Source organism: Entelurus aequoreus, linkage group LG01, assembly GCF_033978785.1.
Source record: "Entelurus aequoreus isolate RoL-2023_Sb linkage group LG01, RoL_Eaeq_v1.1, whole genome shotgun sequence".
Taxonomy (NCBI): Eukaryota; Metazoa; Chordata; class Actinopteri; order Syngnathiformes; family Syngnathidae; genus Entelurus; species Entelurus aequoreus.
Window position 1 is genome coordinate 25,508,462 of NC_084731.1, and position 14,724 is coordinate 25,523,185.

Genomic DNA, 14,724 nt, shown 5'->3' on the forward strand with positions numbered 1-14,724 from the left:
TTCACCGAAAAATTTACAGTTGATCTGCGGTAAAAAAAAAAAACAGAAAACAAACTGGCAGCTCAGGTGCCAAAATTTTACTGTAAAATTGATTTTTTTTTAAATTTACAGTAAAAAAAACAAAAAACATTTTAGAGTACAATTCTGGCAACTGAGCTGTCTTTTAAAAAAAATATTTATTTTTATTTTTTTTTACCATAAAAACAGCAGTACTGTTTTTCCATGTACAGTAATAAACACTACATTTTGAGGTGAAATTATTGCAACTTACCATATTTTTTTTACATTTTTGTTTTTCAAAAATCTAAAATCTACTAAAAATGCATAAAAGAATTGTGCGATGTAGAAATAGTAATAGATTTCATGGTAAAATTGTGAAATTTACTGTGGTTCTTACAGCATTTTTCTCTTAAATGAAAAAAAAACAGTACTATTTTTCACTGTAATAAACTGTGGTGCCGTTTTGGCATTTACAGTAATACACCAAAAAATTTACAGTTGTTGATTTGCGGTATTAAAAAAAAACAAAACTGGCAGTCAGGTGCCAAAATTTACTGTCAAATTTCAGTTTTTTTTTATTTACAGTAAAAAAAAACTCATGTCAATTTTACAGTAAAATTCTGGCAACTGAGCTGCCTTTTTTTATTTTATTTTTAACATAAAAACAGCAATACTGTTTTTCCATTTACAGTAATATACACTACATTTTGAAGTGAGATTAATGCAATTTACCATATTTTTTTTACATTTTAGTTTTTGAAAATATATTAAAAATGCATAAAAAATTGTACAATATACAGTAATACACACTATATTTTGAGTTGTAATTATTGCAACTTACCATATTTTTTTTACATTTTAGTTTTTCAAAAATCAAAAATCTACTAAAAATGCATTAATAAATTGTGCAATGTAAAGGTAGCAATAGATTGCATGGTAAAATTGTGAAATGTACTGTGGTTTTTACAGCATTTTTCTCTGAATGGAAAAAAAAACGGTACTTTTTTTTCTTTAATAAACTGTGCTGCTATTTTGGCATTTACACCGAAAAATCTACAGTTGTTGATTTGTGGTATTAAAAAAACAACAAAAAACTGGCACTCAGGTGCCAAATATTTACTGTAAAATTGCATTTTTTTAAATTTACAGTAAAAAAAACGAATGTAAATTTTACAGTAAAATTCTGGCAACTGAGCTGCCTTTTTTATTTTATTTTTAACATAAAAACAGCAGTACTGTTTTTCCATTTACAGTAATATACACACCATTTTGAGGTGAGATTATTGCAATTTACCATATTTTTTTTTTACATTTTAGTTTTTCAAAAATCTACTAAAAAATGCATAAAAATTGTGCAATGTAAAGGTAGCAATAGATTTCAGGGTAAAATTGTGAAATGTACTGTGGTTTTTACAGCATTTTTATCTGAATGTAAAAAAAACAGTGCTTTTTTTTTTACTGTAATAAACTGTGGTGCTGTTTTGGCATTTACAGTAAAACACCGAAAAATCTACAGTTGTTGATTTGTGATATTAAAAAACAAAAAACAACTGGCAGTCAGGTGCCAAAATTTAACTGTAAAATTGCAGTTTTTTATTTACAGTAAAAAAAAAAGAAGAAGTAAATTTTACAGTAAAATTCTGGCAACTGAGCTGCCTTTTTAAAAAAAAAAAATTTAAACATAAAAACAGCAGTACTGTTTTTCCATTTACAGTAATATACACTACATTTTGAGGTGAATTTATTGCAACTTATGTTTTGTTTTTTTTACATTTAAAAAAAAAATAAAAAAATAAAAATACATATAACATGCATTTAAAAAATTGTGTAATAATAGTATTCACTGTTAGAAGCGGCCCTCTGGGGCCAAACATAACTGCGATGTGGCCCCTCAGTTAAAACGACTTTGACACCTCTGGTTTACTTCCACTGACAAAGGATGTGAAATCCTCTCTTGCATCATTATCATAAACTAGTACAACCACGTGGTTTCTCCCAGCCAATCAGAGAAGAAAGGTCATCGGACGATAATACGAAACATGTGTGTAGTTCATCAGTTGATCAAAGCAATTATTCAACTTACTGACAGTTGGTTTTCCTATTTTAAAAAGATATATATTTTTCTTCTTTGTAAACTATAATCATCAACATTATTAGAAAATATAATCTGAAAATGTTTTTCTCTGAATGTAGTGAATTAATGCGAGATTACACATTGTGCATAATGTTACATTTTATTCATGTATTTAATTTGTATTATTGCATCTTGTTTGTTGAAACACAAATATTTGTTTCATATGTTCTGAAGACCTCCAAAAACTAATAACTGTGCAGGCGGTGTCGGAATTTGCCACTAGAGGGCAGTATAGTCTATAGTTGTGGCATTTGTCTTCTGGAAAACTTCCTTGTCCGTCAGATTAATTCAAATTTAAATCTTTCGCACGAAAATGACTTAGTGTTTCGTTCGACTCTTTAGAATAATTGTACTAAATTTGACTTTGGGACCTGTTATGTATATTTTCAACTACCTCTTGATAAATGTCGCCACCTTGTGGTCTTTAATGAAAACGACCGGTCATTGCGTTTATGTTACGTAACACAAGCTTGAGCAGTACAACATTTTGGGTGATTTTAACCTGCAAAACAGGCTTGTAGGGAGGATATAGCCTCTGTATTTTTTCCTGACCTGAAGTATATATATATATATATATATATATATATATATATATATATATATATATATATATATATATATATATATATATATATATATATATATATATATATATATATATATATATATATATATATATATATATATGTGTATATATATATATATATACATACATATATATATATATATATATATATATATATATATATATATATGTGTGTATATATATATATATATATATATATATATATATATATATATATATATATATATATATATATATATATATATATATATATATGTATATATATATATATATATGTATGTATGTATGTATGTATGTATGTATGTATGTATGTATATATATGTATATATATATATATATATATATATATATATATATATATATATATATATATATATATATATATAAATAATTGTGTTTATTTTTATTTTATATAATTACGTTATACAATGTAGGTCAATTTATGCTAATATCTGAACAAAATACCCACATATTAGCCTCGTATTATAGATAACAAAGCAAATTAGATTAATTCATGATTCTTTTCATGTTGATTTTATTTTTATTTATTATTTTATTCACCCTCATAATTTTATGCATCATTAAGGCACTTTCATTTCATTGCATTTTATTTTTTTATTTATCTCCTTCATTGATGTGCATCTTTGATCAATAGACAATTAAACCTCAGCAACTAAACACACATTTACACACCAATGCCTGAGAAGGAGCAGGATGAAGAAAATCTTATATTTTCCTGCCCCCCTTCAACATAATACGTAGCCTTACTTAATGGATAGCATACAAACCAAACAAATATATCCAAATATAATGAAAACAAACAAAAAACACACAAAAAAAAAACCACAACAAGTGCAAAACTTCATTAAGTACAAACCGAACAAAAAAAAGTAATATACACCTCACGGGATGATACAAAACAAATACAAAACCAGACAAAAAAATAGGTAAAATAATAAATATAAAGCAAAATGTAAACATTTATGTCCATATGATCTTATTGTTCTGTCTTGGGCCAGTTACATGTTTTCATAGTTTTGTGTGTAATAGTTTAATCTGGAATGGGTTTATTTTGACTTTAGAATATGTTGAGGGCCGATAAAAAAATAAAGCTCAGAGCCGCAAATGGCCCCCGGACCGCACTTTGGACACCCCTGGAGTAAACATTGAATGAGTAAAAGAAATCACATTTTTAGACGACAAAATTAACTGCAAATCTCATATAAAAATATCTAAAATAAAATAGTGAGAAATATTTCAATAATGAATAAAGCAAAACATGTTCTGGACCAAAAATCACTTCATATTCTTTACTGCTCGCTAGTGTTACCATATCTGAGTTATTGTGCAGAAATATGGGGAAATATCTACAAAAGTACACTTCATTCACTAACAGTGTTACAAAAAAGGTCAGTTAGAATAATACATAATGTTGGATATAGAGAATATACAAACCCTTTATTTATTGACTCCAAAATACTGAAACTCAATGATTGTGTGCATTTGCAAACAGCTAAAATTAGGCACAAAGCAAATGAAAACTTGCTACCCAAGAATGTACAATTCTTCTCAAAAAAAGAGGAAAAATATAATCTTTGAGAAAAATGTAACTTACAACATTTGTATGCACGTACAACACTTACAACATTTAGTATATCAGTAATCATCCATCCATTTTCTACCGCTTGTCCCTTTTGGGGTCGCGAGGGGTGCTGGAGCCTATCTCAGCTGCATTCGGGCGGAAGGCGGGGTACACCCTGGACAAGTCGCCACCTCATGCGGAATTAAATTATGGAATGGATTAAGCATTAAGAGGCTATACAAACTAAAAGTGTTTACTTATTTATGAGAACTTCAATTATTGTTCATTTATCCATCCATCCATCCATCTTATTCCGCTTATCCGAGGTTGGGTCGCGGGGGCAGCAGCCTAAGCAGGGAATTATTGGGAATTATTATTGGAATTATTATTAACAAATTATTGTTGATTTATGTATTTTGTAATTATTTAAAAAAATTAATTATTTTTTTTTATAAATGGCTGTAATGATAATGTCATCGAGGGATTCCTAATCACTCCTATGTTGTAATTGTTATTAATATCGATGCTGTTGTTGATGTTATTAATTTTTGTTTGACTACTTTTGGATTGTTTTGTGTCATGTTTGTGTGTCCGCTCAATTGCTCTGTAGATTGCTATTCCGAATGTTGCTGGGCCGGGTTTGGTTTTGGAATTGGAATTGTATTATTATGGTATTGTTGTGTATTGTTTTGTTGGATTGATTAATTAAAATAAATAAATAAATAAATGAAATAAAATAAATTATTGTTGATTTATGTATTTTATAATTATCAATTCAATCCAATCCACTTTATTTGTATAGCACAATTAAACAACAAAAATGTTTCCAAAGTGCCGCACAACAATAATGATTTTATTTTTCATTTAATATTAATTAATTTATTTACTGCTGTGTTACAAATAAAGAACAAACAAATGTGTTACAAACTGCTATAATACGAAAAAAAAAGGTAGGATTAAATAAACTCTGATTCCTCCTACTCCTTTTCGGACATGTTAGAATGAAAAACTGGAAATATGTGATGCAGCACATTGTAATTGTATGCATGTAGGAAATAATGTGACACCATAACCAAAACCAAAAGTCTATTCAAAATGAACAAACCTTCCTTCATTCCACTGAAAAGTGGTGTTTTTATAGCCAGCATGGACATAGAATGTCATGTAAAAGTCCCCAACATACTTAAAGTCAAGTGTGTGCACATGTGTGTGTGTGCGTGTGTGTGTGCGTGTGTGTGTGTGTGTGTGTGTACTGTGGTGGACGTCCCAGTAGGTCCTGCGTGGCAGAGATAAGACTATTTTCTACACAGAAGTTGATTTCCAGAGAACTGGCCGTCAGTCCCATGAATCCCCTGCAGTGACACACCACACGGTCCATCTCCAAAAGTAGTGCCACCACTACCCCACTACCCCACTGGCCCAACGGGGCCGCAACTGCCTCAACTTGTGTCGGCCGCTTTGCAAAACCAACAGACGCTTTGCAATGCGTTGTGTGTGTGTGCGTGTAGTGTGTGTGTACGCGCATGTGTGTGTGTGTAAGTTGTGTACGACAGCGAGCGGCTAATTCCTGGCCTCCCTCCTTTCATCGTGATAAGCTCTTATCTGAGGGCAGCAGCACACTCACACTCCCTGCCCAGCTATCCTCATCTCACACACACTGACTGCTGCCCTGCCTTTCCCTACACACACACGCACACACACACACACACACACACACACACACACACACACACACACACACACACACACACACACACACACACACACACACACACACACACACACACACACATATGCACACACACTCTCCTCACAAAAAAACTTATTCCTGCTAAACTTCTACATTTTTGCACCCACCAATATTCCGTACAGTCTCTCTCTCTGTGACACTCTAAGGCAGGGGTGTCCAAACTTTTTCCACTGAGGGCCGCACACGGACAAATTAAAGCATGTGGGGGACATTTTGATATTTTTCATTTTCAAACCATAACAAAATATATGGATTTTTTTTTAATTTTACTTTTAGGGGACCCGGGGATCATAAAGGGTCTCAGTCATTAAAATGTTAAAAATAAGTCAGATTATTATTTTTTTTTAAATTATTTAACGCTTACAGTAAATCTCTATATCAACTTCAAGTTGATATAAAGTAATACAAATTAAAAAAAATGTTTTATGGCTTTTCTGTCAAAAACAACTTAGTTTTTTTTATAGTAAAACTGAAATATGCAATATTTAGTAATTAGAGCCCTAAAAGATCAATAATGCAGGACACCATGGATTTTAATTCTTTCATATTTTTGAGTAATCACAGTGAAAAGATAAATAAAAAATCACTAAATATATTTGGGAAAAAAAAATTCTGTTAAAAAACGGTCATCTACTGGCAGCTACGGCTGCCAAACGAAAACCATAAATATTAAAGTAAAACATTGTAAACCAAATAATGATCAAAAACATTATATTTACAGAAATTTTCATGAAACGTTGTGCGGAAAAATATCGTAATTTTACAGATTTTTACAACATTATTTAGATCAACCACCTTTAATAAAGTGATGATGCAAACAGTTATGCAGAAAAATAACTTTATTCTACAGATTGTTAGTATGGACATAAACTTTTATATAACAAGCTACATATTTAATGAAAGATAATTACTGTAATTTTACATGAATTTGAAAGTAATTTAAGAAAACAGAAAATGCTATGTATAATTAATTTGGTATTTTTCTGTAAAAGAAATAGAAATATACATAGTTTGTCATTACTGGCATATTACTTAAAATAACAGGGGGATTGTTTATTTACAAAAAATGTCTTCAATTCTACAGTTTTATAAACTACTTAAAAAAAATAGAAAAATTACAGTAGAAATTTAGAGTAAATTAACCATAAAAATAGGATTTTTTTTTTTTACAGTGTAGGTTTTTCTTTTACTTTCAACACTTAAGTTACGAGATCAACTTCAGATATATCTGTCGATTTTATGCTGGAACAATTATTTTGTTTGTTTGATGCGCTTTTGTCAAAGAAAACATTGATGTTTTTATATGGCAACCACACAATATATGCAATATTTACCACATAAAACATTTTAAAGTGAAATATTTGAAGTAATTGGAGCCCTGAAAATAATTCATTGTAACATGGATTTTTTGTCATTATTTTTTTTTTGGAGCAATGGCAAAAAAAGAAAAATAAAGAAAGACAAAAGAAAAAAAAAACAGCCTACGTGGCAGCTTTTGTGTCAACATTGCAGCTTTTTCTCGTTAGATTTCACCGCATTCCAATTTTTTTAATGTTCTTTTTTATTTTTACAATAGTATTTCCAGAATGTGTGGCGGGCCGGTAAACAATTAGCTGCGGGCCGCAAATGGCCCCCGGGCCGCACTTTGGACATCCCTGCTCTAAGGCAAGGGGTGTCAAACTCCTTTTTATTGAGGGCCACGTTGCAGTTTTGGCTACCCTCAGGGGGCCGGCCGCTTGTAACATTAATTTAAAAAAAACATACGTGTCACATGATGACCTCTGCATTTGATTAATAAATGTATATTTTTCCTATACTGTAAGGGGAAACAATCTGTGGATTTTGCAGTAAAAATAAGGCAGAATTTTACCTTAAAATGTGCAGTAAAATGGTCACACTCTATTTTACTGTAAAATTCTAGTGATTGAGCTGCCAGTTTTTTGTTAGTTTTTTTTTGCATAAAAATATGGTTGCTGTTTTCACAGTGTATTTTGATTGATTGATTGATTGATTGATTGATTGAGACTTTTATTAGTAGATTGCACAGTACAGTACATATTTTGTACAATTGAGCACTAAATGGTAACACCCCAATAAGTTTTTCAACTTGTTTAAGTCGGGGTTCACGTTAATCAATTAATTTACTGTAAATGTAAAAATGGTACCACAGTTTTTTTCTTACGGTAGGCTTCTGTTTTTAAAAAAAATACAGTACAGGCCAAAAGTTTGGACACACATTCTCATTTCAATGTGTTTTCTTTGTTTTCATGACTATTTACTTTGTAGATTGTCACTGAAGGCATCAAAACTATGACAACCATCCCAGGTGACTACCTCTCGAAGCTCACCAAGAGAATGCCAACAGTGAGCAAAGCAGTAATCAGAGCAAAGGGTGGCTATTTTGAAAAAACTAGGATATAAAAATGTTTTCAGTTATTTCACCATCTTTTGTTAAGTACATAACTCCATTCATTCATAGTTTTGATGCCTTCAGTGACAATCTACAATGTAAATAGTCATGAAAATAAAGAAAACGCGTTGAATGAGAAGGTGTGTCCAAACTTTTGGCCTGTGCTGTATATTGTCATGTTTACAGTGTACAATTTGATGGATAACTTGCTTTGAAATCATAAGGTTAAGTAGATATTTACGTATGTTTTTACCCCAAAAAAATGTTTCGGATGTATATGATAATATAATATCTGTTGCATTATTAGATGGATACATTTTAAAAGATATATAATTGCATGCAGTACATGTCTTTTTTTCCCTGTCTAAATAAAAAAAGAGAGAAATATAAACTACTTTATTGATGCATATTATTTCCAGGCTTTCACGGGCCATTCAAAATGATGTGGCGGGCCAGATCTGGCCCCCGGGCCTTGAGTTTGACACCTGTGCTCCAAGCTCACTGGCCACCATCCTGTTTGAAGCCTCAATGTGACACACATTTTTCGCACTAGTGCTAATTGTTCTTCATCAAAATATATTTAGATAAATATGAATAGTTCAAATTAAAGCTTAAAGGTGAAACTGCACTTTTTTAAAAATGTTTGCCTCGCAGTCACAATCCTTATGAAGGAAAATAACACATTTTCTTTTTTTATGCATTTTAACTCGTAAATAAATGTGAGTGTTTGTTTATGGGCGCTTAAAACAACACTCAAACAGCTCCATTGAGGTTGTATAAACATGCTGTAAGTATAGTGTATATGTAATGTAGCAACAGCCAAATTCATAATGACATTTAATATTTACATATTTTGCTCAATTTAAGCATAGAGCGACAATATATATATGTATATACAAACGTATATACATATATATATGTATATATATATATATTAATTAATATATATATATATATATATATATATATATATATATATATATATATATATATATATATATATATATATATATATATATATATATATGTCTCTCTCTCCCCCTCTCTCTCCCTCTCTCTCTCTCTCTCTCTCTCTCTCTCTCTCTCTCTCTCTCTCTCTCTCTCTCTCTCTCTCTCTATACACATCTGAAAACAGTTTAGCTCGTTACAGAAGCTACAAAACTGACCTTTCTTTGAGCAGATTGAGTTTCTGGAGCATCACATTTGTGGGGTCAATTAAACGCTCAAAATGGCCAGAAAAAGAGAACTTTCATCTGAAACTCGACAGTCTATTCTTGTTCTTAGAAATGAAGGCTATTCCACAAAATTGTTTGGGTGACCCCAAACTTTTGAACGGTAGTTTATATATACATACAGACATATACATATGTATATATGTATGTATGTATATATGTATAATTTGTATATATGTGTGTATATACATACATACGTATATATGCATGTATATACAGTATATATATATATGTCTCCCTCCCTCTCTCTCTCTCTCTCTCTCTCTCTCTCTCTCTCTCTCTCTCTCTCTCTCTCTCTCTCTCTCTCTCTATATATATATATATATATATATTTATACTTTCACTTTTATACATAGATTTTTATATATAAATAGTTGTCTTTTTGTTTTTGTTGTTGTTGTCTTGCCCCCACAATTTCCCTCTTTGTCTTGTTTTTTTTCTTCTCTTCTTTCTCTCCGGTCCATCTGTACTAATTATATCCAAACATTTAATAAAGTCAAATACAAATGAGGCAACAAGAGAAGTATCCCCCACTTCTCTTTTGTAAATCCGTACAGCAGCTATGATCATCTACATCAACAATATGATTTGCCTGAGTGGCTGGACAGGACAGATTAAAAAAAACAAATAAATAAATTTAAAAAAAGTTATTGTTTTACTTGGGACGTCCCGTGGGCCATGTTGTGTGCACTGGCCCCTGGTAAAATCTTCATTACCTACTTAATTTACAGTGAACCCGAGGGCGGTGTGTACTTCCTAATAGTTAGTGGTCAGCCTGTTGAAGCACCGACCTGCAGGTTTGGAGCATTAATGTACAAAGATGCTAATACTGGCTCTCACGCCCCCCTAAGGGTGCACCCCCACTGTTTGAGAAACCCTGGCAAAATATGTGACAACAAACCCCAACCCTAAACAAGTAGCACAGCAGCTCTATAAAATAATCACATTCTTTGAACATATTTGTGAAGTGTCTTAAAGCAAAATGTATTACTACATTTATTGCTACGTTACACCCCACATGGCTGAAGATTTCACATTGGTCACATGTTTTGGTCTTGTATGTATGTTTGGTATGATTATTGCAAATCTTCAAGATGCAATTTACTAATCACATTTGAATAATAAGATATTGAGACTGATCGGGTGGATTAAAAGCTTCCTTCTCAAAAAAAAAAAAAAAAAGTATAATATTTATATATATATATATATATATATATATATATATATATATATATATATATATATATATATATATATATATATATATATATATATATATATATATATATATTGTATTTATTTTGTATTTATTTATTTATTTGTGTTTTATTGTATTTTGTAAAAAATATTTTGGGGTCGGGGAGGGAAACACAAAGTGTCTGTTTTCTCAGTATCTGTATTATGATTTCCCTATCAAATGAATAAATAAATACTATTAACAAAAAAAAAAAAGATTCCTTCTCTGTAAATGTAAACATGTTGGTAGGTAATAGTCGATGGGTATTGGGTGGGTAGATTTTGAAATGAATCGTATTGTACTGTATATTATATGAGCCATAAACTCTATACTTCAATTTCTGCTTGACTTATGGTTTTAGAGCAAGTTATCCATCAAATTGTACACTGTAAAAATTACAATACATTTTACTGTAAATTTTCTGATGTTTTTTTTTACAGGAAATGTTGCCAACTGAGCTGCGAGTGTTATTACTGTAAGATCTATGGTTGGTTATTTTTACTGTTAATGGTAAAACTGTGAGGAACTCGCATGGCTGCGGTATTAGCGGCCCCAAGATGCAGGAACCAGGAGAACGGGGAGCAGGTAAGAAGAGTTTAATATACTCAAAACAGAAAAGGAAGCTGTCTTGCATGTAAAAGTCCAACAAACATAAATCAATCTTCGAGGACTGAGGAGTGCTGGAGACAGGCATAAATAGAAACATGCTGATTGGCAGCAGGTGTGGACCCTGGACCGGCTGCCAATCAACAGCAGATGAGGAAAAAACACAGCACTCAACGGGACGAGCAGGAAATGGAAACAAATAAGAGCACTAATGGGAAGTAAATACAAAACAAAGAAGCACAAACAGACAGATCGTCACAAAAAAAAGTGTCACCGTTTTTTAGTGGTAAAAAATTGGCAGCTCAGTTGCCAGAATAAAATAAAAACGATGGTAAAGTTTTTCCATTTAATTTAATATGTTGCAAAAAACACTGTACATTTTATAGTAAAATTCTGGTGATTGAGTTGCTAGTTTTTTACTGTAAAAAATACAGATTTTTTTTTACGATGTATGTAAAAAAAAAAAAAAAAAATCAAATGCACAGGCAAATGTATATATAATTTGTTGTTACAAGAGCAGCCATAACTACAATGTGGCCCTCAATGAAAATGAGTTTGACAACCCTGGACTGTTTACCAGTCAATCACATGACACAAACAACTAGTAAAGATGAATCTTTTAAGTGTGGTTTGATTGGCATACTTTTCACAAATTATTTTTCTTCCCGTCCCCTAATTTCCCTGAAAACTGTAAATGAACAAAGAGCAGAAAGTTGCGGAGCTGCTTTGACTATCAAATGGCCGCCAAGCACAGCGGACCGGTCCACGTGCAGGCCGTGCGCTATCAAAGCGTATCTCTCTCCATGGCTGCAGTGCTTTGCATCGCCATGACAGTCTTTTGTATTTTAGATTTGTTTTATTCACTTGTCTGTCAAACTCTCCATGCGGTGCTTGGGAAGTCGGGGGATCCAAATAGCAACACGGTCGACGTGTTTATCTCCTTGATGGCTACAAGTCAAAGTTTGGAGCTTTTTTTTTTTAGTTTTGCTGTGACACCAGTCAAACTATGAACGATTTACAGCCTTAAAGGCCTACTGAACAGAGATTTTCTTATTTAAACGGGGATAGCAGGTCCATTCTATGTGTCATACTTGATCATTTCGCAATATTGCCATAATTTTGCTGAAAGGATTTAGTAGAGAACATCGACGATAAAGTTCGCAACTTTTGGTCGCTGATAAAAAAGCCTTGCCTGTACCGGAAGTAGCGTGACGTCACAGGTGGTGGAGCTCCTCACATCTGCACATTGTTTTCAATCATGGCCACCAGCAGCGAGAGCGATTCGGACCGAGAAAGCGACGATTACCCCATTAATTTGAGCGAGGATGAAAGATTTGTGGATGAGGAAAGTGAGAGTGAAGGATTAGAGGGCAGTGGAAGTGATTCAGATAGGGAAGATGCTGTGAGAGGCGGGTGGGACCTGATATTCAGCTGGGAATGACTAAAACAGTAAATAAACACAAGACATATATATACTCTATTAGCCACAACACAACCAGGCTTATATTTAATATGCCACAAATTAATCCGCAAAACACCTCCCCCCCTCCGTCCATATAACCCGCCAATACAAATCAAACACCCGCACAACACACTCAATCCCACAGCCCAAAGTATCGTTCACCTCCGCAAAGTTCATACAGCACATATATTTCCCCAAAGTTACGTATGTGACATGCACATAGCGGCACGCACGTACGGGCAAGCGATCAAATGTTTGGAAGCCGCAGCTGCGTACTCATGGTAGCGCGTATCTAACTCAAAGTCCTCCTGGTAAGAATCTCTGTTGTCCCATCTCCACAAGCATGCGTATCCAACTCAAAGTCCTCCTGGTAAGAGTCTATGTTGTCCCAGTTCTCCACAGGCCAATGGTAAAGCTTGACTGTCATCGTTCGGGAATGTAAACAATGAAACACCGGCTACGATGTAGCCGCTACGTGTTTGTGTTGCTGCAGCCGGCTGCTAATACACCGCTTCCCACCTACAGCTTTCTTCTTTGCGGTTTTCATTGTTCATTAAACAAATTGCAAAAGATTCACCAACACAGATGTCCAGAATACTGTGGAATTTTGCGATGAAAACAGACGACTTAATAGCTGGCCACAATGGTGTCCCAAAATGTCCGCTACAATCCGTGACGTCACGCGCAAACGTCATCATACCGAGACGTTTTCAGCAGGATATTTCGCGGGAAATTTAAAATTGCACTTTACTAATCTAACCCGGCCGTATTGGCATGTGTTGCAATGTTAAGATTTCATAATTGATATACAAACTATCAGACTGCGTGGTCGGTAGTAGTGGGTTTCAGTAGGCCTTTAAATTGAGAATTCAGGACAGGGACCGGGGGAGCATACCAGCCCCACAAGTTCAGTTCAAGACGTGGGAGCCAAAACACCATCACCCCACACCAAAGTGCTCCTGTTGTGTAGAACAGTGTTTTTCAACCACTAGTGTGCCGTGGGAGATTATGTAATTTCACCTATTTGAGTTAAAAGTATTTTTTGCAAACCAGTAATTATAGTCTGCAAATGATGTGTTGTTGTTGAGTGTCGGTGCTGTCTAGAGCTTGGCAGAGTAACCGTGTAATACTCTTCCATATCAGTAGGTGGCAGCCGATGGTTAATTGCTTTGTAGATGTCGGAAACAGCGGGAGGCAGTGTGCAGGTAAAAGGCGTCTAATGCTTAAACCAAAAATAAACAAAAGGTGAGTGCCCCTAAGAAAAGGCATTGAAGCTTAGGGAAGGCTATGCAGAACAACACTAAAACTGAACTGGCTACAAAGTAAACAAAAACAGAATGCTGGACGACAGCAAAGACTTACTATGGAGCAAAGACGGCGTCCACAATGTACATCCGAACATGACATGACAATCAACAATGTCCCCACAAAGAAAGATAAAAACAACTGAAATATTCTTGATTGCTAAAACAAAGTATTTATCGCTGAAAGGAAGACATGAAACTGCTACAGGAAAACACCAACAAAAGGAGAAAAAGCCACCAAAATAGGAGCGCAAGACAAGAACTAAAACACTACACACAGGAAAACAGCAAAAAACACCAAATAAGTCATGGTGTGATGTGACAGGTGGTGACAGTACAACTACTTTGAGACAAGAGCTATAGTGATGCATGCTTGGTTATGGTTTAAAGTCATATCCAACAATTGCGACAACGACTTTTT